Source organism: Suncus etruscus, chromosome 14 (assembly GCF_024139225.1).
Source record: "Suncus etruscus isolate mSunEtr1 chromosome 14, mSunEtr1.pri.cur, whole genome shotgun sequence".
Lineage (NCBI taxonomy): Eukaryota > Metazoa > Chordata > Mammalia > Eulipotyphla > Soricidae > Suncus > Suncus etruscus.
The window spans coordinates 75,092,793-75,115,921 of NC_064861.1; the positions used below are offsets into that span (position 1 = coordinate 75,092,793).

General features: G+C 45.1%; 2 protein-coding genes and 1 long non-coding RNA gene across 3 annotated transcripts in view; 1 reads left to right on the forward strand and 2 right to left on the reverse strand.

Annotated features, from left to right (window-relative positions):
- The window catches only part of ZNF91 (zinc finger protein 91), a 693,978-nt gene that overhangs the window by 269,275 nt on the left and 401,574 nt on the right, over positions 1–23,129 (forward strand). The gene's annotated exons all lie outside the window — the stretch shown is intronic.
- The window catches only part of LOC126027241 (zinc finger protein 93-like), a 594,792-nt gene that overhangs the window by 139,929 nt on the left and 431,734 nt on the right, over positions 1–23,129 (reverse strand). The window lies entirely within an intron of this gene.
- LOC126027250 (uncharacterized) lies at positions 11,467–19,005 on the reverse strand. Its single transcript, XR_007502233.1, has 3 exons — positions 18,879–19,005; positions 14,415–14,491; positions 11,467–11,510 (listed from the first exon to the last, which is right to left on the reverse strand). It is a non-coding gene; the product is annotated as an uncharacterized LOC126027250 (long non-coding RNA).

Sequence of the window (23,129 nt, forward strand, 5' to 3'; positions counted from 1 at the left end):
CCATTGCCAGACCACCAGTCAAATTCTGCTCATCACCAGTGTACATTATGAATCTGGTAACAAGAAAGTCCCTGGCTGGTCCCAACATAATTCCCAGAGTGTCCAATAACATCAGCTAACCTTTACCTATCCTTTAGGGTTCCAGAGAAGGACAAGACCACACAACTGGAATAAAATTTAACACTTTAATCCGTCTGCCAACAAGATTCCCCAGCCTGGCCAGCCAGGGGCCATCCCCTGATGGAGATGAGCCCCGCCCAAGGTCATGATGAGGATTATATAGGGAAGGGATAAAGGGGGGTTCCAGCTTTCTGATGATCCTTAAAATAATTGGCTGTCTAGGGGTACCTTCCTACTGCTCCCTTGTTCTTCCCTGATAGGTTACCTGGGATAGCCAGGTAGACTGAGGCGGGGTCTAGGGAAATAGGCTTCTGAAGCCCCAGCATGTAGCTCACACCATGTGGTTCTTACAAGATGGTGTTTTCCCTGCTCAGAAGCTAAGAAGCCTGCCATGTGGCTTTTACAAAATGGCGTCCCTCCTTATTCAGAATTCAGGTCCCAACAATCCAAATGGGGAATTTGTACAAAAGGCTCCCTTTTCTACACATCAGTCCTGAGATCACCCAAGGAGCCCTTGGGGAATCACAATTCTCCACAAATGTCTAAGCAACAGCTGTGCTTCACCCTTCTCCCACACCCAAAGGATAGGAGGAAACCCAGAAGATCTTACTACATTGCCAGAGTATCTATCCCCTTCAGATAGTATCATCAATTGATCCCTAAAAAACTCTCTTAGAGGTGGGGAAAGAAATGCTAATGAGATGTTAGCAAGGGAAATGTATGGTCTGATGAAAAAAAGTATTACAAAGTTTTGTTTGTTTAGTTTGTTTGGTTTTGGGGCCACATCCGGTGACAGTCAGGGATTCTTCCTGGCTATGCCTTCAGAAATTCCTCCTGGCTCACAGGACCATATGGGACAACTGGGATCAAACCAAGGTCTGTCCTAGGTCAGCAGCGTGCAAGGCAAACACCCTACCGCTGTGCCACTGCTCTGGCCCTGATATTACAAAGCTGTTTTTTGTTTTTGTATTTTTTGTTTGTTTATTTGTCGGGGGCCACACCCAGCAGCGCTCAGGAGTTACTCCTGGCTCTGTGCTCAGAAATTGCCCCTGGCAAGCTCAGGGGACCATATGGGATGCTGGGATTCGAACCACTGTCCTTCTGCATGCAAGACAAATGCCTAACCTCCATGCTATCTCTCAGACCCCCGATATTACAAAATTTAAAAACTGATAATTAAATGGTGATCTACATAGGTTTCTAAAATATAGATATTAGAATTTGATTTCATTTTACATTAAAACATTATAACACCATAATTTACCAAGTTGTTCATGTTACAGTCTTTTCAGGCACAATATTTATTTATTTTTGTTTTATTTTGTTTTTGGGTCATGCCTGGTGGCACTCAGGGGTTACTCATGGCTCTGTGCTCAGAAATCACCTCTGGCAGACAAAAGGGACCATATGGGATGCAGGGATTCAAAACACCATCCTTCCTGTGTTGGTTGTGTGCAAGGCAAATGCCTTACTGCTATACTATTGTTCCAAACCTAGGCACTAAACATTTAAACCCGAGGATGACCTTTCTTCACCAGTGTCCCCAATCTCCCAACCACAACATAGCCTGCCTTCATTATGGCACAAAATATTTTACTTCGGGGCCGGAGAGATAGCATGGAGGTAAGGCATTTGCCTTTCATGCAGAAGGTCATCGGTTCGAATCCCAGCGTCCCATATGGTCCCCCGTGCCTGCCAGGAGCAATTTCTGAGCATGGAGCCAGGAGTAACCCCGGAGCACTGCTGGGTGTGACCTAAAAACCACACACACACACACACACACACACACACACACACACAAAATTTACTTTATATTACAACAGAAAGGCCAGATGAAATTAGCAATACTTAGATCAACAAAGGTCAATTTAAAGTGATTGTTATACTTCTCTATAGTGTTGCTAAAGTCAATGTCTAAGAGTTTACTGGGATGTGATTGGTGCTTTTTTTTTTTTGGTTTTTCGGTTTTTTGGTCACACCCAGCAGTGCTCAGGTGTTAATCCTGACTCTGTACTCTGAAGTCGCTCCTGGCAGGCACCAGGGACCATATGGGATACTGGGGATCACTCCCGGGTCCGTCCCAGGTCTACCACTTGCAAGGCAAATGCCCTACTGCTGTGCTATCACTCTGGCCTGATTGGTGCTATTTTTTGTCTTTCACATTAATATATAGGTAGATGTTGGTAGATTCTATTAAACTTTCCCATCAGAACTCAAATGATAACACAGAATTATCTTTACTAGAAGATATTCAGATATCACATGAACAATGTGCCAAGATGTATAGTGTTACAGTTCGAATTAAAGTTAAAGTTACCCATTGCTCCAAAACCCAGAGAGACAGAGACTGCCGATTTCTGATGCAAGTTACATCAGGATTTTATTTATTAATATTTTTACCTGGGCTCCAGGGGTCTGACAGTTTCCTGATGAAGCTATTGATTGTGGACCTTGAGCACTCATTGCTTTCCTCTTTTATACATTTCAGAGATATTTTATCCAGCATTCCATTAAATCATTCAAAGACAATGTCACAATCTTTACCTGACCTGTGAAATACTAGTTCTTTCTAACTTTCACAGACATCCTGTTTCCCACTCCTCTGCATTCCTATATAGGCAATTTAACAGTCTTAATTGACATACGAGATAATGGCCTGGCAGCTGAGCCAGTTTTTTGTTTGGTTGGTTTTTTTGTTTGGATTTTGGGCCACATCCGGTGGTGCTCAGGGGTTGCTCCTGGCTATCTGCTCAGAAATTGCTCCTGGCAGGCACAGGGGACCATATGGGATGCCAGGATTCGAACCACCTTTAGTTCTGGGTTAGCTGCTTGCAAGGCAAATGCCCTACCTCTGTGCTATCTCTCCGGCCCCCATCTGAGCCAGTTGTAATGTATAGCATAGATAAACACAGATGTACAAAAATGCTTTTACCAAAACTTAATATATTACACAGATAAGGATGTGAGTAAAGATAAACAGGACCAGCCTTTTATTTTGGTTCTGGCTGTTTTTCTGTGCTCTTTGCTCAGGCTCAGGGCCTAACTTGTCATGCTATTATTAACCATAGGTGAATTAAGCAAATATTATAATATCGGTTACAAAAAGAAATTAGGATATTAGTATAATCATTTGAACTTCAACAATAGGTCTAAATACATCTGGTGACTTGAAAATTTTATAATATTAAATCATGGTTAAAAAAAGATCAAATTATGGAAATAATAAAAAAAAGAGTAAAACAAAACAAAAGATTAAATCATGGACTGGAATGGTATTGAGCTGCAGTAGCTCTTCTAGAGAGAAGATTCTGTGCCCACTCACGACACCTTTCTAGAGTGTCACAGGGGTGTAAGCCAAGACTGGACTACCTGGGAAAGATTGGGAAACATTCTCTCTTTTGGAGTATGGTGGAGCTCATTTTACAAGATGAAAGAGCTTTTCATCAGATAAGAACAGGGGTGGCGAACAAGTTCGACACAAAGAGCCAAAATTTTAAACTGTGAGAGTCAGAGAGCCACACCACGCAGTGACCTGCCAAAACAGACACTCACACAAAAGCATCTAATTTTAACAATAATCTATTAAATACATATTGCATTTTGCCAATTTTGAGTGAGGGTCAAAATCCTGCTGTGATGGTGAGGATGTGCTGCGTCCTCCACACTAAGAACTTACGGCAAGATGTGACACAACATGTGACACACGGGTCTCCCCGCTCGCTGGCTCATGCAGTTGTTTCCGAGGAATGGGAGACAGGGACTATGCACTCGGAGATCTCTCCTCAGAGGTCCCTCCTCAGAAGCAGCAGAACAAAATCCAAACTTGGCAAAGAGCCACAGTATACAAAATAATGATAAGGGGCAAAGAGCCACATTCATTTTGGCCAGGAGTCGCATGAGGCTCTAGAGAGAGTCGCGTGTTCGCCACCACTGGATAAGAACCATTCTTATTCTTCTTTTGTTTTGATTTCTGGTTTTAGGCCACACCTGGTGGTGCTCATGGGTTACTCCTGACTATGGGCTCAGAAATCACTCCTGGCAGGTACAGGAACCATATGGGATGCCAGGATTCGAACCACCATCTATCCTAGCTAAACTGTGTGCAAGGTAAATGCCCTACCTCTGCACCACTACTCTGGCCCCAACCAACACCCATTCCTGATAAAAACTCTCATCAAGATGGAATGGAAGGAACTTTTCTCAATATAGTCAAGGCCATCTACTACAAGTCAATGGCAAGTTTTATTCTCAATGGAGATAAACTATAAAAGCTTTTCCTTTAAAATCTGGTACAAGATAAGCTGCCCTCTCTCACCACTCCTATTCAACATAGTGCTGGAAGTTCTTGCCATAGCGATTAGGCAACAAAAAAATATCAAGGGCATCCAGATAGGAAAGGAAGAAATCAAGTTCTCACTGTTTGCAGATGACTCGAAACTACATTTCAAAAAAAGAGCTTTCAAGGAAAAGTGATTCCAAAATATTAGTCATTTGATTTGGGAGTATTCTCATAACCAAATAATCATAAAATCATCATCAGAAGGGATTTAAATATGAGAAAGTGCATATTTGAATAAGTTATGCATAAGCTGAAAAAGAGCTTTGTGGGGGCCGTAGAGGTGGGGTAAGCAGTTGGGTGGACATTTTGCCTTGCACCCGGTTACCCAGCATGGACAAAAGTTCAATCTCCAGCATCCCATATGGTCCCCCATGCCTGCCAAGGGTGATTTCTGAGCACAGAGCCAGGAGTAAGCCCATGAGTGCTGCTGGGTATGACCTAAAAAGAGAAAGGGGGGCCGGAGAGATAATACAGAGGTGTTTGCCTTGCAAGCAGCCGATCCAGGACCTAAGGTGGTTGGTTCGAGTACCGGTGTCCCATAGGGTCCCCTGTGCCTGCCAGGAGCGATTTCTGAGCAGATAGCCAGGAGTAACCCCTGAGCACCTCCGGGTGTGGCCCAAAAAAAAAAAAACCAAAAAAAAAAAAAAAAAACAATAAAACAAAAAAAAAAGAAAGAGAAAGAGAAAGGCCCCGAGCACAGAGAAAAAAAAAAAGGAAGGAAGGAAGGAAGGAAGGAAGGAAGGAAGGAAGGAAGGAAGGAAGGAAGGAAGGAAGGAAGGAAGGAAGGAAGGAAGGAAGGAAGGAAAGAAGGAAGGAAGGATGGAAGACAGAAAAAGTAAAAAGAGCAAGAGAGAAGAAAGACAGACAAAGCAAGAAGAAACAAAGAAAGAAAGAAAGAAAGAAAGAAAGAAAGAAAAAGAAAAGAAAGAGAAGGAAAGCAAGAAAGCAAGCAAGCAAGAAAGCAAGAAAGCAAGAAGAAAGAAAAGAAAGAAAAAGAAAGAAAGAAAAGAAGAAAGAAAGAAAGAAAGAAAGAGAAAGAAAGAAAGAAAGAAAGAAAGAAAGAAGGAGGAAGAGGAAGAAGAAAAGAAAGAGAGAGAGAAAGAAAGAAGAAAGAAAGAGAAAGAAAGAAAGAAAGAAAGAGAGAAAGAAGAAAGAAAGAGAAAGAGAAGAGAGAGAGAGAAAGAAAAGAAAGAAAGAAAGAAGAAGAAAGAAAGAAAGAAAAAAAAGAAAGAAAGAGAGAAAGAAAGAAGAAAGAAAGAAAGAAAGAAAGAAAGAAAGAAAGAAAGAAAGAAAGAAAGAAAGAAAGAAAGAAAGAAAGAAAGAGAAGAAAGAAAGAAACTCGCTGTCCTGCTGGTCTCTGCGAGCTGGTGGGACCCACCAAGGCCAGAAATGTGTCTGGGCTGTGAGGGTGCCCTAGGCCTTGGCTCGCTGAAACTACAGCGAGGCCCAGTGAGGCAAGGAGGTCGGGTTAGGGTTAGGGGTTCCTCCTGGATCTGCACTCAGAAATTGCCACTGGCAGGCTGGAGGACCATATGGGATGCCCGAATCACACTGGTCCCTCCGGAGTTGGCCACATGCGTTTGACTTGCATTTGGCTGATCTGGGTTTGGTAGCTGGCACACCTTGTGGTCTCCTGGAATGATTCCTGATTGCAGATCCAGGAGTAAACCCTGAGTAACCTGGACGTACCATCCCACAAATGCAGTACTGCTATGCTATCTCTCTGGCCCCAGGATGAGAAAATTTTACAGATGTGCAGAGAAATCAGTTGTGAGAATGTCTCAATTATATCATTCACTGCAGAATCACAGAAGTGCTTATAGTGAGTTTACTTTTTCTTTGGGCCACACCTGGCTATATTCAAGAATTCTTCTAACTCTGCAGTCATTAATTGCTCCTGTCTGGTATGGGGTACTCTAGGGGATGTTGGGGATTGAACCTGAACTAGGCTTGTGTAAGGAAACCACATTCCCTCCTATATAATGGCGCCTGTTGGCTTTGGGGCCACATGTGGTGGTGCTCAAGGATTACTGGTGGCTATCCATGCAAGAATCATTCCTGGCAGGCAGGAGGACCATATGTGATACCTTACATCAAATTCAGATCAGCTGCATACAAAGCAAACACTCTCCCCACTGGGCTATCAACCCAGACCCACCTGTCTTCTTAATTCAAATACAGCCCCTCCTTGGGAACATCAGGGCAATGATCCAGGGATGGCATTGCATCCAGGTTTGGTGCTTGGTTAGAGGTCAGTGTGGTGCCACTGAGCACATGTCTAAAAGCCTGGTGGTATTCTCCCCCCGCCCCCAGTAAAAGAACTATACTTGCCATTTGAAACATCTATCTCATTAGGATGTACATACCTCCTAATATATATTATAACATTATATATAGTCAGGAAGGTGGTTTCCTTGCACAAGCCCAGTTCAGGTATACTTGCCAACATACCCTAGGATACCCCATACCAGCCAGGAGTAATTACTGGTTGTAGAGTTTACAAGGAACTTTTCAATACAGCCAGGTGTGGCCCAAAGAAAAAGATCTCACTATAAGCACATTCTTCCCAAACATCAATGTGTTTTTTCACTTTTTCATTTAACTTTTAAATTTTTAAAATTTGTTTCATTTGGGGGCTGGAGAGGTGGCACTAGAGGCAAGGCGTCTGCCTTGCAAGCACTAACCTAGGACAGACTGCGGTTCGATCCCCCAGCATCCCACATGGACCCCCAAGCCAGGGCGATTCCTGAGCGCATAGCCAGGAGTAACCTCTGGGCCTCAAATGGATGTGCAAATAATTTTGTTTCATTTGTTTGTAGTTTATGTGTGTCCTGTGCAGGCAGTGCTCATTTCTCTTTGTTCTGTGCTCTGCGATCAACCTGGTGAGGGTCAGGGCTTACATACCATGACATTCATGAAATCTAGTTTTTCATTTCCACGCAGAGTCCTTTTCATAGGAATATAGAGCCAAATGACAAAGTGAGGTTAAATAATAGACCATCTTACATTTCATCTAATAAAAATAACAATGATTAGGAGTGCAAAGCCAGGAGTAGCTCCTGAACACTGCAGTGGTTGGTTCCCTAAAAGGCAAGGAAAAGATAGGACTCGCTGTAGCCTTCTGGTTGCTCTCCACAAAGATCCCCTTGAACAGGTAGTAGAGTCACTTGGTGCCAGAGTTGGAACAAAGAAAGACACAAACATCCCAAGTCATGGGCTATTGGTTATTACTTTACTGGGTACTCAATCACCAGCCAGCCAGCCTCAATCTCTCAGGACATTTCTATTAGCAAACAGGGGCACTGCAAAGGCTGGGAAACGGGAGGGCCTGGCTATGACCAGGCAACAATTGTAGTGCCAGGCCCATTTCCTGCAGGGCACTTTGGCCATGAAACATTGCCAACAATGCTGCAGCAGCCTTCAGAGGTTGCATTTTTGTTGCCTCTGCTGTGAAAAATGAACTTGTTTGCTTCCGGGAGACTTCCTTCTTTTCTTTCTTTCTCTTGGTTACAATGGCAAAGCTCAGGGGTTACCTATGTGCTCAGAACTCGCTCCTGGCTAAGGGGACTATATGGAACACACGGGATCAAAACAGGTCTGTCCTGTATCTGCCTCGTGCAAGTGCCCTACCATTGTGCTATAGCTACAGCCATGATTCAGGGAGATTTCTGGGACCTCAAAGCGATATCAGGCAGTTTGCCATTGTGAGAAATATTAATTTGTGATAACATTTGGTCTGGGGATGCAGTGAAAACTCCCCCACCCATTACATCTCTAGGGTTCCAAGACCTTAGTGTAATCAGAGTGTCTGAGCAAGTTCCTGAGTTTCTCCCTTCCAACACATTTAGTGCTTCACAACACTGATTATACCCATGACCTCTAATGGTCTGGAAAAAGCCACCTCCCCACATTCCTTACATGCTGACAAAGGTTTGTCTCCTTATATTGGTTCTGTCCACACCCTGGAATTGCACAAGAATCAGTCTTGACACTGCCCTCAGGAAATCAATACTGGTGGTGCATGAGGGACCCGCATGCAATGCTGCACATCAAAGTCCATCTAACCTTGATTCTACCTATTGCCCCATCAGTATTTCTGTAATCAAGCCTTGAGAATGGAACTTTTTCCCCACATTCTGTACGTATAGTTCTATTCAGATATAAATTTTCTTCATATGAGGATCATTCAATATCTTTAATACAGTCCTTTGTTCCTACAAGTACGTAGAATTGTGATGTCTAGTAGCTTCCAGAGGAACTTAAGACCTTTCACAGAAAGTTTAATGCAAAATGATTATATTGACCTATGTGTTCCACCACTCCCGACATAAGACACCTCTCCTCTATAAATATCGCTGTGCCTGGAAAAGGTTTGAGGACTGAGTGGAACTTTCCATGCTTGTGAAACACACAGCACAGCATGTATGTGTTTGCACTGTACATGGCTTACTGTGATTTGTTCCCAAGCATCCCATGTGGTCTCCTGAGCCTGCCTAGGAGTTAACCCAAGTGCGGTTGGCAAGGACCAAAAACAAACAAAAAACCAAACACAAATAAAGGTTCATCCATAATATGCATTTTTTTTTCTGTCTAGGGGACACACCTGACAGCACTTAGGTTATACCTCTGACTCTGCGCTGAAATTACTCTTGGTAGACAAAGGCCAAATGAACCGAGGTGCTGTGCTATTGCTCTCCCCCAAATATACACATTCGAAAGTAATCAATGCCTTCTCCATCCATATGACAGATTATCTCCTCTTTAAAACATTTTATTTCCAGGTGGATCATACCTTGTGGTTCTCAAGATGATTCCTGGATATGCACTCAGTATCTCAACTGCCAATGCTAAGTGACCATCCAAGATGGCAAGTGATTGAACCCACACCAGTAGTACCAGTATGAACAATGTCAACATTTTGTATGATCATGCAGCACAATATTGATACTAATCTTTCATACTAATAAAGTGGCTTGTAAAGGAGTAGAGCCTTCCCATAATCCTTACACACTGTGCGCCTCCCTAGAATGAAATTTCTTATGGTTATAAGTCTTGCAGAATAACCAAAAGCCTTTCCACCAGTCCTGACATGTACAAGGGTTTCTCTCCTGAAAGAATTTTCTTGTGTGTTAAAAGATTTGTAGGTTGAGTGAAGACTTTCCGCACTTTTTTTTTTTTTTTGGTTTTTTGGACCACACGACCACACCCATTGGATGCTCAGGGGTTACTCCTGGCTAAGCGCTCAGAAACTGCCCCTAGCTTGGGGAGACCATATGGGACGCCGGGGGATAGAACTGTGGTCCTTCCTTGGATAGCGCTTGCAAGGCAGACACCTTACCTCTAGCGCCACCTCGCTGGCCCCCTTTCTGCACTCTTGACATGTATAAGGTTTCTCACCTGTATGAATTTTCTTGTGTCTTAAAAGGCTTGACAATCGAGTGAAGGCTTTCCTGCACGCCTGACATGTATAACACCTTTCTCTCCTGTATGAATTTTCTTGTGTGCTAAAAGGCTTGAGTACTGAATGAAGCTTTCCCACACTCCTGACATTGATAAGGTTTCTCACCTGTATGAATTTTCTTGTGTCTTAAAAGGCTTGAGGATTGAGTGAGGCTTTCCCGCACACTCCCACACAAGTATAAGATTTCTCTCCTAAATGAATTTTCTTGTGTATTAAAAGGTTTCCATGTTGAGTGAAGGCCTTTCACACTCTTGACATGTATAAGGTTTCTCACCTGTATGAATTTTCTTATGTGTTAAAAGGTATGAGGATCGAGCGAAGGCTTTCCCGCCACTCCTGACACTTACAAGGTTTCCTCTCTGTATGATTAACTTGTGTGATAAAAGACCTGAGGATTGAGTAAAGGCCTTCCCACACTCTTGACATGTATACGGTATCTCTCCTGTATGAATTTTCTTGTGAGTTAAAAGGCTTGAGGATCAAGCGAAGTCTTTCCCGCACTCCTGACACTTATAAGCTTTCTCTCCTGTACTGAACTAACTTGTGTGATAAAAGGTGTGAGTATCGAGCAAAGGCTTTCCGGCACTCATGACATGTATAAGGTTTCTTTCCTGTATGAATTTTCTTGTGAGTTAAAAGGCTTGAGGATCGAGTGAAGGATTTCCTGCACTCCTGACATGTATAAGGTTTCTCTCCTGTATGAATTTTCTTGTGGGTTAAAAGGTGATATGAGGATCGAGCGAAGGCCTTCCCCACAAACCTGACTATGAATAAGGCTTCTCTCCACTATGAATACTCATGTGTATACTAAGGTTTGAGGATGAAAGAGAAGGCCCTTCTCACACTTTTGGACATTTATAATGTTTCTCTCCTTGTATGAATATACATGTGCCTAGAAAGATATCCATTTTGACTGAAGGCCTTCCCACAATACTCGCATATATAAGGTTTCCTCTCCTATATGAACAATCCTGTGCGCAGTAAGGGATGAGGAGTGAGGAAAGACCTATCCCACACTCCCTGACACGCTATAAGGCTTTTCTACAATTTGAATTGTCATGGGTTATAGTAAGGACTGAGGGGTGAGAGGCCTTGCCACCTCCTGGAGTGTCTGACATTTCTTTTGCATACAGACCCTCCTTAGGGTCACTTGGTGTGATGGTTGACAAAAAGCAAGTCTTCCTTGCTGACCTTCAGAGGATTCTCTGCACTGAGGGTGTCCGATGGTAAATCACAATGCCAAGCACATGGTAAGGCCCCTCTACAATGCTTACACTCTGGGGCCTCCACTCCGCAGGGAATGAGCTTGTTCAACTTTTGCTGTGAGGGAATTCTAGCAAACACTGTTTGCTCAGGACAGGGTGGCCCAAGTGTGGTGATCTTTGTACAGGAACTGGACAGATGAGATTTAGGGTTGCTGTGCCCAGAGGACTGGGGATTCTCAGCGAGAATGCTCACTTCATTCTGGCCTCCTCCAGAACAGATGCCCCATGAGTCCTCATTTCTGTCAGGAGGCAGGCAGGATAGTGTCCTTTGGACTGTGTTCCACAACACAGGAATACCCCCATCCCACTGGGGTTTGCTGCGTCCCTGTGGAAAAGCACAAGTTAGTCCAATCACTTCTTTTTTCATTTCAATTCTCCTTTAAAAACAGGCCCGCGGGGCTGGAGAGATAGCATGGAGGAAAGGCGTTTGTGTTTCATGCAGAAGGTCATCGGTTCGAATTCCGGCATCCCATATAGTCCCCTGTGTCTGCCAGGAGCAATTTCTGAGCATGGAGCCAGGAGTAACCCCTGAGCAATGCCAGGTGTGACCCAAAAACCACACACACACACACACACACACACACACACACACAAAACAGGCCCGCAACTGTGATTTCAACAACAAAAACTCAATTGTCCACAGGTGTGGATATTTTTAGAAACAGGTATATCTTTTCTATTTTTAATTTTTTCCCTGTGTAAATTGGCCCTAACAATAAAATGGAGCCAGAGCAATAGCACAGCAGGAGGGCATTTGCCTCCCATGCGATGAACCCAGAACAGACCTAGGTTCAATCCCTGGCATCCCATTTGGTCCCATGAGCCAGGAGCGATTTCTAAGCAGAGTCAGGAGTAAACCCTGAGCATCAACCATGTGTGGGCTAAAAATCAAAAAACAAACAAACTAACAAATAATGTACTTTAAAGATATCCGGGCTGGGGCCCGGGAAGGTGGTGCTAGAGGTAAGGTGTCTGCCTTGCAAGTGCTAGCCAAGGAAAGATCTCAACCGCGGTTCGATCCCCCGGCATTCAATATGGTCCCCCCCAAACCAGGGACGATTTCTGAGCGCTTAGCCAGGAGTAGCCCCTGAGCATCAAATGGGTGTGGTCCAAGAAATCAAAAAAAATAAAAGATATTCAGGGCTAAGTCCATGAAGCTGTCAAACCCTCATCCAAGCTTTTTCTCCTAGGTATGTAATGTTTTCTTTTCTTTCTTTGTGTCACTCAGCTATGCTCACAGGCTACTCCTTGCTCTGCACTCAGACTTTAATCTTGACAGTGCTCAGGGAACTTATAGAATATTCAACTTTGGGGCCTGGAGAGATAGCACAGCGGCGTTTGCCTTGCAAGCAGCCGATCCAGGACCAAAGGTGGTTGGTTCAAATCCCGGTGTCCCATATGGTCCCCCGTGCCTGCCAGGAGCTATTTCTGAGCAGACAGCCAGGAGTGACCCCTGAGCACTGCCGGGTGTGGCCCAAAAAACAAAAAAAAAAAAAAAAAAAAAAAAAAAAAATATTCAACTTTGGGTCGCTGCGTGCAGAGCAGACACATTTACCAGATGTACTTACTAGGCTCTTTTATTTTTTCTTTGTGTGCGTGCGTGCATGCATATGAGTGTGTGTGTCCTGTGTGTGTGTTTTGGGGGAAAACTGGGTGATACTCAGGAATTACTTTCGGCTTTGTGGAGTCATTACTAACAGTACTTGGAAGATCATATGGCATACTAGGGATTGAACCCTGGTGGGCCCTGTGCAAGGCAAATGCCTTACCCTCTATGCTACTGATTGCTTCCGTTTTTTATTTTGACTGTTAGGACCAGCAAATTTTGCCGATGTGGAAGTCCTGAGTGTGAGAATGTCTCCATTTCATTACAGGCATGTTAGTGTTTTCCCAAACATATAAGCCCCACTATAGGCAGATTCTTCCCAAACATCAAAGAATTCTCTTTACTTTTTTATTTTTCATGTATACTATGGGGAATGCTAAAAGGAAATGCTCACGTTTACTATGGCAGTGTGCCCCCGATCAGAACTTAAGGGGGCTTGGGACGAAATTCAGGTTTCCATCCACCACAGAAAAAACAGACTTTTCCACTGAAATATGAATCCATTCAACAAATGAAGTAGTTTAAACACTCGACCCTGGGCCTGACTGATTGCACAGAGGGTAGGGTGTTAGCCTTGCACTTGGGTGACCTTGGTTCGATCCCTTACATCACATATAGTCCCCTTGAGCCAGCCAGGAGTGATTCTGAGTGCAGAGCTAGGAACATCAGAGTGTCTCCCAAAACAGAAACAAAACTAATAAACAAAAAACATACTTGACCTAATATTTTATCACATCAAAAAGAAAATATTGTGGCCGGAGAGATAGCTTGGAGGTTAAGGCATTTGCTTTTTCATGCAGAAGGTCATCAGTTTGAATCCCGGCGTCCCATATGGTCCCCTGAGCCTGCCAGGAGTGATTTCTGAGCATAGAGCCAGGATTAACCCCTGAGCGCTGCCAGGTGTGATCCAAAAACAAAAACAAAAACAAAAAAAAAAAAAAAGAGAAAAAATTTCTCTCCCTCCCTAACCCCTTCTACCATAAACACAGCATTTCCTTAGTGTGGAAAAATATGATTAATAACTTTAGGTTAGAAAAACTTATTGAGGGAAAGGACTGACAGCATAGTAAGTGATAGGGCGTTTGCCTTGACATGGGTGGCCTCAGGTTCGATCCCGGCATCCAATATGTTCCTATGAGCATGCCAGGAGTGATTGCTGAGCACAGAGCCAGGAGTAACCCTGAGCGCTACAGGGTGTGGCACATAAACAAAAAATGAAAACTTGGAGCTGGAGCAGTGGCACAGCGGTAGGGCATTTGCCTTGCACATGGCTGACCTAGGACAGACGGTGGGTTCGATCCGTGGAGTCCCACATGGTCCCCTAGTCAGGGGCGATTTCTGAGACACAGCCAGGATTAACCCTGAGTGTCACTGTGTGAGGCTCCAAAACAAACCAACAAAACAAAACAAAAAACAAACAAAAAAAGAGAGAAAACTTATTGAATTGAATTTTGCACTCAGGTGAAAGTAACAGCAACCTCTCCCAATAATGAGCTCAGGATTCTCACAGAAGTGAAAAAACTATAGATGGGGTATGGGACTACTTTAAGAACTACATTTGCCTGCAGCACAGGGAAATCCCACACCACATAAAAATATTGATTTGGAACATGCAAATCTTACCATTTCACCCCTCTTTGGAGATTTCGTCCTAAAAGGAAATTGCTGAAAGGCCAAATCCTGAACTGGTGGTCTGCATTCTAAAATGAAACCAAATATGCAATGTCAGAATCTGTTGGGCGTCGAAACAATAACACAGCAGGGAGGAGTTTGCCTTGCATTCCATTGACAAGTTGGATCCCTGGCATCCCATATGGTCTCTCTAGCCTGCCAGAGTAATTTCTGAGCACAGAGTTAAGAATATCTTCTGAGTGCAACCAACTGTAGTGTAAAACAAAACAAAAAAAGTAGGGCGGGGTGGGGGGCATTAGGGCATTTGTCTTGAGCCAAAATCTAGGACCTGGGCCGGGAAAACAGCATGGAGGTAGGGTGCCATTCATGCAGAAGGAAGGTGGTTCAAATCTCGGCATTCCACATTCCCCCCCACCCCAACCCTGCCAGGAGCAATTCTGAGTGTAGAGCCAGAAGTAACCCCTGAGCGCTGCCGGGTGTGACCCAAAAACAACAACAACAAAAATCTAGGACCTTCGGTGGTTCGAATCCTGACACTTCATATGGTCTCCCATGCCTGCCAAGAGCTATTTCTTAGTACAGAGCCAGGAGTAGTGACCTAAAAAGTCAAAAATAAAAAAACTTAAGTTGAATGATGGGCCTTAGTGATGGATTGTTTGTTTGTCTTGACAAAGCTGATGCTGGTCTGATTCCTGGCATACAAAACAGTACCCAAGCATAACTGAAGTATTTTCTGTGCACTGTTCAAGGAATAACCAAGTGCCCTTGTGTGTGACCCAATATCAAAATAAAAAAATTAAGATAATGAGGGCTGGAGCAGTGGCACAACTGGTAAAGCATCTGTCTTGAAAGCGCTAGCCTAGGATGGACAGAGGTTCAATCCCCTGGTGTCCCATATGGTCCCCCAAGACAGGAGGGATTTCTGGGTTCATAGATAGGAGTAAACCCTGAGAGTCACTGGGTGTGCCAAAAAACCAAATAAACAAAAAATTAACTGAGTGAAATCTGATTGAATAGTCAAGATAGTGACCATATGTAGTTTTTAGGTAGTAAATCAGCTGACAAAAAGGATAGGAGGGGCAGGAGAGATAGCACAGCCTTAGGGTGTTTGCCTAGCAAGCAGCAGACGGAGGACCAAGGGTGTTTTGAATCTCAGCATCCCATATGGTCCCCCATGTCTGCCAGGAGTGATTTGGAGAATAGAGCCAGGAGTAATCCAAGTGACACTGGGTGTGACCCAAAAAACAAAAACCAAAAAAATAGGAGTCTCTCAATGAGGAGTGGGCAAAACCCATATTAGAGTTCTCTTGGGAACACATGTCAACAGTAGCAAGAGAGAAGGCACAGCCCTTTAATTTGACTGACCTAAGTTGGATTCCAGGCGTCTCATATACTCCACAAAGCAGTGCCAGGACTAATTTCTGAGTGTAGAGGCAAGAAAATCACAAGATTATTCGCGGGGGAAAAAAATACCAAAATAATTCTTATTGTTTTCAAGAATCCAGCAAAATCTACAGTGTTAAGGGAGTGTGTGTACTTTGTGAACAGTGGATCCAGTTCTATTACTGGCATCGCATATAGACCCCTGAATGCACCAGGATTCCCCAGGAGTGACTTCAAGCACCATCACCAAGGCAGCCTCAAAAACATGAGAGTAAAAACATTCCTGGGGCAAACTCAAAAATGCCAGGAATAGGGGCCAGAGAGATAGCATGGAGGTAAGGCATTTACCTTTCATGCAGAAGGTCATCGGTTCGAATCCCGGCGTCCCATATGGTCCCCCGTGCATGCCAGGAGCAATTTCTGAGCACGGAGCCAGGAAAACCCCTGAGCACTGCCGGGTGTGACCCAAAAACCACAAAAAAGAAAAAAATGCCAGGAATGATCTAATGCCAAAGATAACTGTCGAAACAGCTTCCCCTGGGAAGGACACCCAAACACGGAGCTATGCAAGCAGTCTGAGGGCACAGACGGTGGATGAGGCTCAGAATCTAAAAATCTGTCCTAAAGGCCCACAGACAGGAACCAGATATAGAATAAAGCTAAGACAGCCAAAGCTCCAGATCATTCTGGGAGTCAGCATGAAGGGCAGAGAACAAAAGGGGTAGAGGTCCCGCAAACCTGAACCAGGAGTCCAACATATACTGCTAAGCACCCACTTTTCACATGTGCCCAAGATGCTCCACACCCAGCCCAGTGTCTGAGGCTGGGAAGCACTTCCCACATTCAACTGCAAACACGCCTCTCTGCAGCCTTCTGCAAGCGGCGCCTACCAACCAGGAAATCAGCATAGGCTTAACATCCCAATGTCCTGCCCAAGAGGGACAATTCTTGTATTAGAGAAAGGGAAGGGGACAGCATCCCCATGAATTGGGGGCTGTAATAACCAAGGCCAAACTAGATAAAGAAGAGAATCTCTGCTCTCAATATGCTTATTGGTTATTGAATACACGAGATCAGGATTTAAGATCCGCAACAATAGTCCAATGGGTAGTGTGTTTGCCTTCCATGTAGCCAACACAAGTTTGATCCCTGTCTTCCGATATGAACACCCAAGCTTGCCAGGAATAATTCCTGAGCATAGAGCCATAAGTAACCCCTGAAACCACATGTTATAGCCAACTCCAAAAAAGAATCTTTGGGAGTAGAAGAATAGCACAGAGGGAAGGGAATTTGCCTTGTAAACAGTGGACCTGGTTCTATCCCTGGTTTCCCAGATTGTTCCACGAGGATGTCACAAGTAATATCTGAGCACAAAGACAGACTAACCTTTCAGCACCATTAGGTGTGGCTCAAGCAAACAAACAAAAGAAAGGAAGGGGCTGGAGTAAGAGTAGAGTGGAGAGGGCACTTGCCTTGGAAGTATGCACACCTGACTTCTTTCCAACAGCAGCAATCCTGCCATGGTTGATCTTTGAGTGCAGAGCCAGATGTCAGCCCCAATTCTACTGGGGGTAGGCCCCCCAAAAGATAAACCTAAGTCACATTGTGGCCCAGAACATAGCAAAATTGGTTGAAAAATATGCTTTGCAGACAGGACCATCAAGTATGATCACTCACACTAACCATCCCCCAATAATTTTGGTAGGCACTGGTGCCTTGTGACCCTTAACAAATCTTCAGCAGGGACTGGAGCGATGGCGCTAGAAGCAAGGCATCTCTCTGACTTGCAAACGCAAGCCTAGGATGGACCATGGTTTGATGCCCCGTCATCTCATACGGTCTCCCAAGCTAGGAGCTATTTCTGAGTGTATAACCAGGAGTAACCCCTGAGTGTCACCGGGTGTGTCCCAAAAAACAAAACAAAACAAAACAAAACAACATCTTCAGCAGTGAGGCTGGAGAAAATGCACAGAGTTAGGGCGTTTGCCTTGCATGCAGCTGATTCGAACAGATCTTGGTTCAAATCTCAGCATCCCATATGCTCCCCATGCCTTTCAGGAGAGCCATATTAGCACAGAGTGAGAAGTAACTCCTGAGAGTACCTGGTGTGATCCCTAAACAAAAATAAGCAAAAATCTTAAGGAGGGGCTGAGTGATAGCACAGCAGTAAAGCATTTGCCTTGCACAAAGGCAACACATGATGGATGGTAGTTCAAATCCCAGCATCCCATACGGTCCTCCAAGCCTGCAGGAGCGACTTCTAAGCGCAGAGCCAGGAGTAACCCCTGTGCACAGCAGGGTGTGACCAAAAAAACAAAACAAAACATCTTCAGCAAAATTTAAATCACAACTGCTCGCATATTGAGTGGGTCGGGACACTACTACAATGGAAGAACCTCACCTTGCCCAAGGCTTATCCACGCTGGATCAGAAGAACCCCAAGAGCTCCCAGAGCAATACCGGGAGTAGTCTCTAAGCTCTGTTGGCGGAGTAAGCTCTGAGCACTCCCATGTGTGGAAAATATACACCCCTAATATACAAAAATGAAATGAGTTGTATTTGGGAGTATTTTGAGATGCACGTCACTCTGACCAGGGCTGATTTCTAGCTCTGTGCTGAGTGATGATTTCTGGAAGCTTAAAGGATCATTGTGGAGCCAGGATCCAACCTTATTCAAACCTGGTGTTGCCAAGGCAACACCCAACACAATGTAACTATCTCAAGATTGTGAAATGACATTGAAAACTATAAATTTGGGGCCTGAGAGATAGCACAGCAGGAGGGTGTTTTCCTTGCGTGTGGCCAACACAGGACGGACCCCGGTTCAGATCCCGGAAACCATATAGTCCCCTAATCTGCCAGGAGCTATTTCTGTGCAAGAATCAGCAGTGATCCCTCCAGTGAAACAAACTAAAAATTAGTATTCATCTGACTAAAAAAGTTAAGGGCTCGGGAGTTAGAACAATGCGTACCTCCAAATTACAATGCATCTTTTGTTGAACACAAATTCCCAGGAAATATGAGGTCTCCCCATAGCAGTGTCCCATTTGGCAGTCCCAGGGAGACTCTCACCTATAGCCTGCAGGTGCTGGTAGATCTCCAGCATCACATCTCTGTAGAGCTCCCTCTGAGAGGCATCCAGGTATGGCCACTCCTCCTGGGAGAAGCTCACAGCTACATCGTAGAAGGTCACCACATCCTGAGCCAAAACACACACAAGGAGTCAGGGCCGACGTTTATCTGGAGGGGAGGAGGGACTTCCCCGGATCCGAAAGTGACTGTCTTTACAAACTTACAAAGATTAATCGACTCAGGAGAAACCAATCTCTCCCTGAGCACCTCTGGGGGATAGGCTTCAGAAATCAAACTACATCAGCCACCTTAACAAGCCAACACTGTTCAACAGGGTACTTGTATATAGTGGCATACACATAAACATACCTGGGCCAATGCCCATTACCGTAGGTTCATTGAGCAATGCCAGGCGTACTCCTAAGCATAGAGCCAGGAGCTAAAAAGCGCTCTCCGTGTGACATGAATATGCTAACACACAGGAGCCCAATCCCAACCTCATTCCATCTCTACATTTGGTACTAGGGGGAGAAAGAAGGAAAATGTAAGGTCCAGTGAGTCAGTCAAATTTCTGCTTGTCTAAATCAGCATTCACAGTTTATTTCCCAGCAAATCTCTCCTTGAGCAGGTAAAATAGACAGGACTTCCAATCACTATGCTTTCTAGTAACATCATTTGTTCATGTTGCCACTCAAAGGCACAAAGCCCTGGGACTATAAACAAGGAAACTGAAAATGCGACTTTTTTTTTGGAGAAATGTGGCTTCAGGGAGGAAGCAAGAGGTAATACTCTGCTGAATGAAAGACTAAAGAACCAAAATGGGAATGGAGAAACGGCACAACTGTTTGTTTGCCTTGCATGCTGTGAATCTGGACTGGACCCTGGTCCCATTCCCAGCATGACATACGGTCCCACAAGCCTTTCTGACTGCAGAGTGAGGAGTAACCTCTGAGCACTGCTAGGTATGGCAAAAAAAATAAATAAATTGATCTTGGTGGGCCCACAGGAACAGTGCACACAGGGCAAAGCCAAGGTCAATCCCAGGTACACACAAAGGTTACTTGATGTTGCTAGGAGTAAATCCTCTGTGCAGAGCCAAGAATAAGCCCTGAGGGGCCTGAGAGATAACACCAAGGTAGGGCATTTGCCTTGCATGCAGGCAATCCAGAACAGAAGGTGGTTGGAATCCTGGAACCCCATATGGTCACCCATATCTGCCAGAAGCTATTTCAGATCTAAGAGCCAGGAATAACCCCTGAGCATAGCTGGCGTGATCCTGCCAACCCAAAAAAGAAAAGATAAGCTTTGAGTCCTGCCAATATGACACAGAATTTAATACAGAACAAAACAATCTCGGATAGTACAGCACAGAGAAACAAACTAAAACCAAAGAAAACCCACAGGAAAGTCCAGAAAGGTGCAGAAAGGACCCAGCACTGTTCTTTACAGTTGTCAGAAAATGGTGAAGAGCCAGATTTGTGAGTTAGTGACCTTAGGGGAAATGTATCAGCCAACATGAAGGGTTCTGAGTGATAGAAGGAGGAGACAGAAGCATGAGCATAGGCCTAGCATCTGGGAGCAATTGCAAAATACAAAAGAACCTTGTGCTGATCATACATAACAGCCTGGAGGACACTTTACTCCTTCTGGCTGCCCCAGAAAGAGTCCTGACACACCATAAGTCCCTCAAACAGAGCAGGAGAGGCACCTGAGTGCAGAGCCAGGAGAATCTCTTGGCAGAAACTAAAAAGCTACAAAAGAGCTTTTTTCCACCACTGAAGCAAGAACGATGCTTCATGACAGAAATCCTTGGATCAAGGTCTCATTCTTCACCAATATCAGGGTCAATATTACAAGAGCTCAACCTTGGAGCCCATAACCCCATTGGGTTTGAGACCTGCAAAGGGTGACCAAGGAGCACAGTCAGGAGAAAGGACAAAAGTAGCCTCAGAGCACAGAGTCCCTGCCCTGCCAGGAGTCACACCATGACCGGGGGGGGGGGGGGGGGGGGGGGGGCTGTGCATTCTTATCTTCATCTTTACCCTCTCTGCGCCCACACTTACCCCTACCTGAGCACAGGTGTTCAGACGGTGTGACTCCATTTTCTCCAACCTGGATTACTCACAAAGAGAAGCAACAAGGCCTGGAAGAAAGTCACAGCTGTGAGTACTAGAGACATGTGCAAGCCCTTTCCTAACAAGAAGTGCCTGCGGGGCCGGGTAGGTGGCGCTGGAGGTAAGGTGTCTGCCTTGCAAGCGCTAGCCAAGGAAGGACCGCGGTTCGATCCCCATATGGTCCCCCCAAGCCAGGGGCGATTTCTGAGCACATAGCCAGGAGTAACCCTTGAGCGTCAAACGGGTGTGGCCCCAAAAAAAAAAAAAAAAAAAAAGAAGTGCCTGCACTGGGGCCAGAAACGCCCTCCCTGATAGACCCATAGTCCGGTCACCAGCTTAGATCGACATGGGAGATGAGGCCAGAGGCTCCTTCCCCTTCTGGGGAGCAGAAGCAGATTGGAATCCAAGCTGTGAGGCAGACACCTAAGCTCTACAGGGAGGAAATGGCAGCCATGAGGGGTGACGGTATCGAACCAGGGTGGCCGCCTGCAAGGCAATCGCCCTGCGCTCTGCTATCGCCAGCCCCGACTCGCCTCTTCTGAAGTCACTTCGGTCCAACGACGATCCCGCTGAGTTCAACGCAAACCAACTCAACGACATCAGAAGGTCCGCGCGATCCGATCTGTTTGTCCCGCGTGTGGGAGGCCGCCACCCCAAAACATCCCTGGGGAGCCCCGCGGGGACCTAAAGGCGACTCTGGGTGTCGGGGCGCTTAGAGGGGCCCCTCGTTGGCCAAAAGAAAATCGTCCCTCCAGACCCCACCCCCGCGCTAGCGGGAACCCCATTCACACTTCCTCCCGGAGTTCGCGGGGGGCGCAGAAGGGAACCACAGGAGGAAAAGGACAGAGAATGAAAAGCCGCGCGCTGCGTGACGTCACGGTGACTTCACGCCGAATCTTAAAGGGCCAGGCTCGAACTCAGCACCAGTCACTTATTGGCCTGGAAGGCCAATTTCTGCTATTCCTTGACTTAGATGAGGTGATTCAAACCGCTGCGGGTCTCCAGGTCATGGAGAGATGGAGAGTGGAGGGCTGTTCACATGACATGTGCGCTAGAGTTCTTGATTTTCTTTGGTTGTTCGTTTTCTTCATTTATTTTTTATTTTGATTGGGGCAGGCTTAACCAGGGGCCTCAGGGGTCACTCCTGGCTCTGTGGTCAGGAATGGCTCCTGGCAATGTTCAGCAGACTCTGGGATGTCAAGTATTGCAGCGGGGAGCACATTGGATGGTATGTGGCTGATTCTGTTCTATCACTGGCATCCATAGGGTTCCCTGAGTCTGCCAGGAGTGATTTCTGAGTGCAAAGTCAGGAATATCCTTGATCACCTCTGGGTGTGGCCCCCAAACCAGACTGTATAATCCAAGGTTCCCACAATAGTAGAGTGGGGAGGCCATTTGCCTTGCAAGTAAATAGCCAGGTTTTGAATCTGCATCTCGTAGGTCCCTGAGCATTGCCAAGAACAATTCTTCTGTGATGAGCCTGAGTAAGCCCTGAGTACCTCCTGAGGGCCAAAAGAACCAAACCAAAATGGTATCACAAACTGCACTGAATATCAATCTATGCCCAGCCCCACCCACAAAATTAAAATCAAGGGCTCAGAATTCACTGGACACTCATATTGTGCTGTATGTTATGTTTCACGAATATGCATTACTGTTTCTTTGGCTACATAAGAAGTGCTTAGACTTATTATTGTTTCATTACTCTAAAAAAAACTACCAGATGGGATCATAGAACCCTCTTGGGAGCTAGGGATTGGAGCTGGATCAGCTACTTAAAAGACAAAAGGCTTCCACACTATGGGAAGATCCTTTTGTTTGTTTTGTTGTTGTAGTTATTGTTGGTGCTCGGGCACACCCTTTGGTGCTCAAGGATTACTCCTAGCTCTGTGCTGAGAAATGACTCCTGGGGGGCCGGAGAGATATCAAGGAAGTAGAAAGTTTACCTTTTATGCAGAAGAATGGTGGTTCGAATCCCGGCATTCCATATCATCCCCCTGATGAGGAAAAATTTCTTAAATGTTTTTAGGATATATATTTTTTTAACTTCTCTTTTTCAAAGGACTGCTCCATTTTAGAATTCTAGCCTGCTAACAGAAATCTGCCAGAAAAGTGGGAGCTACAGAAACAAAGAGGC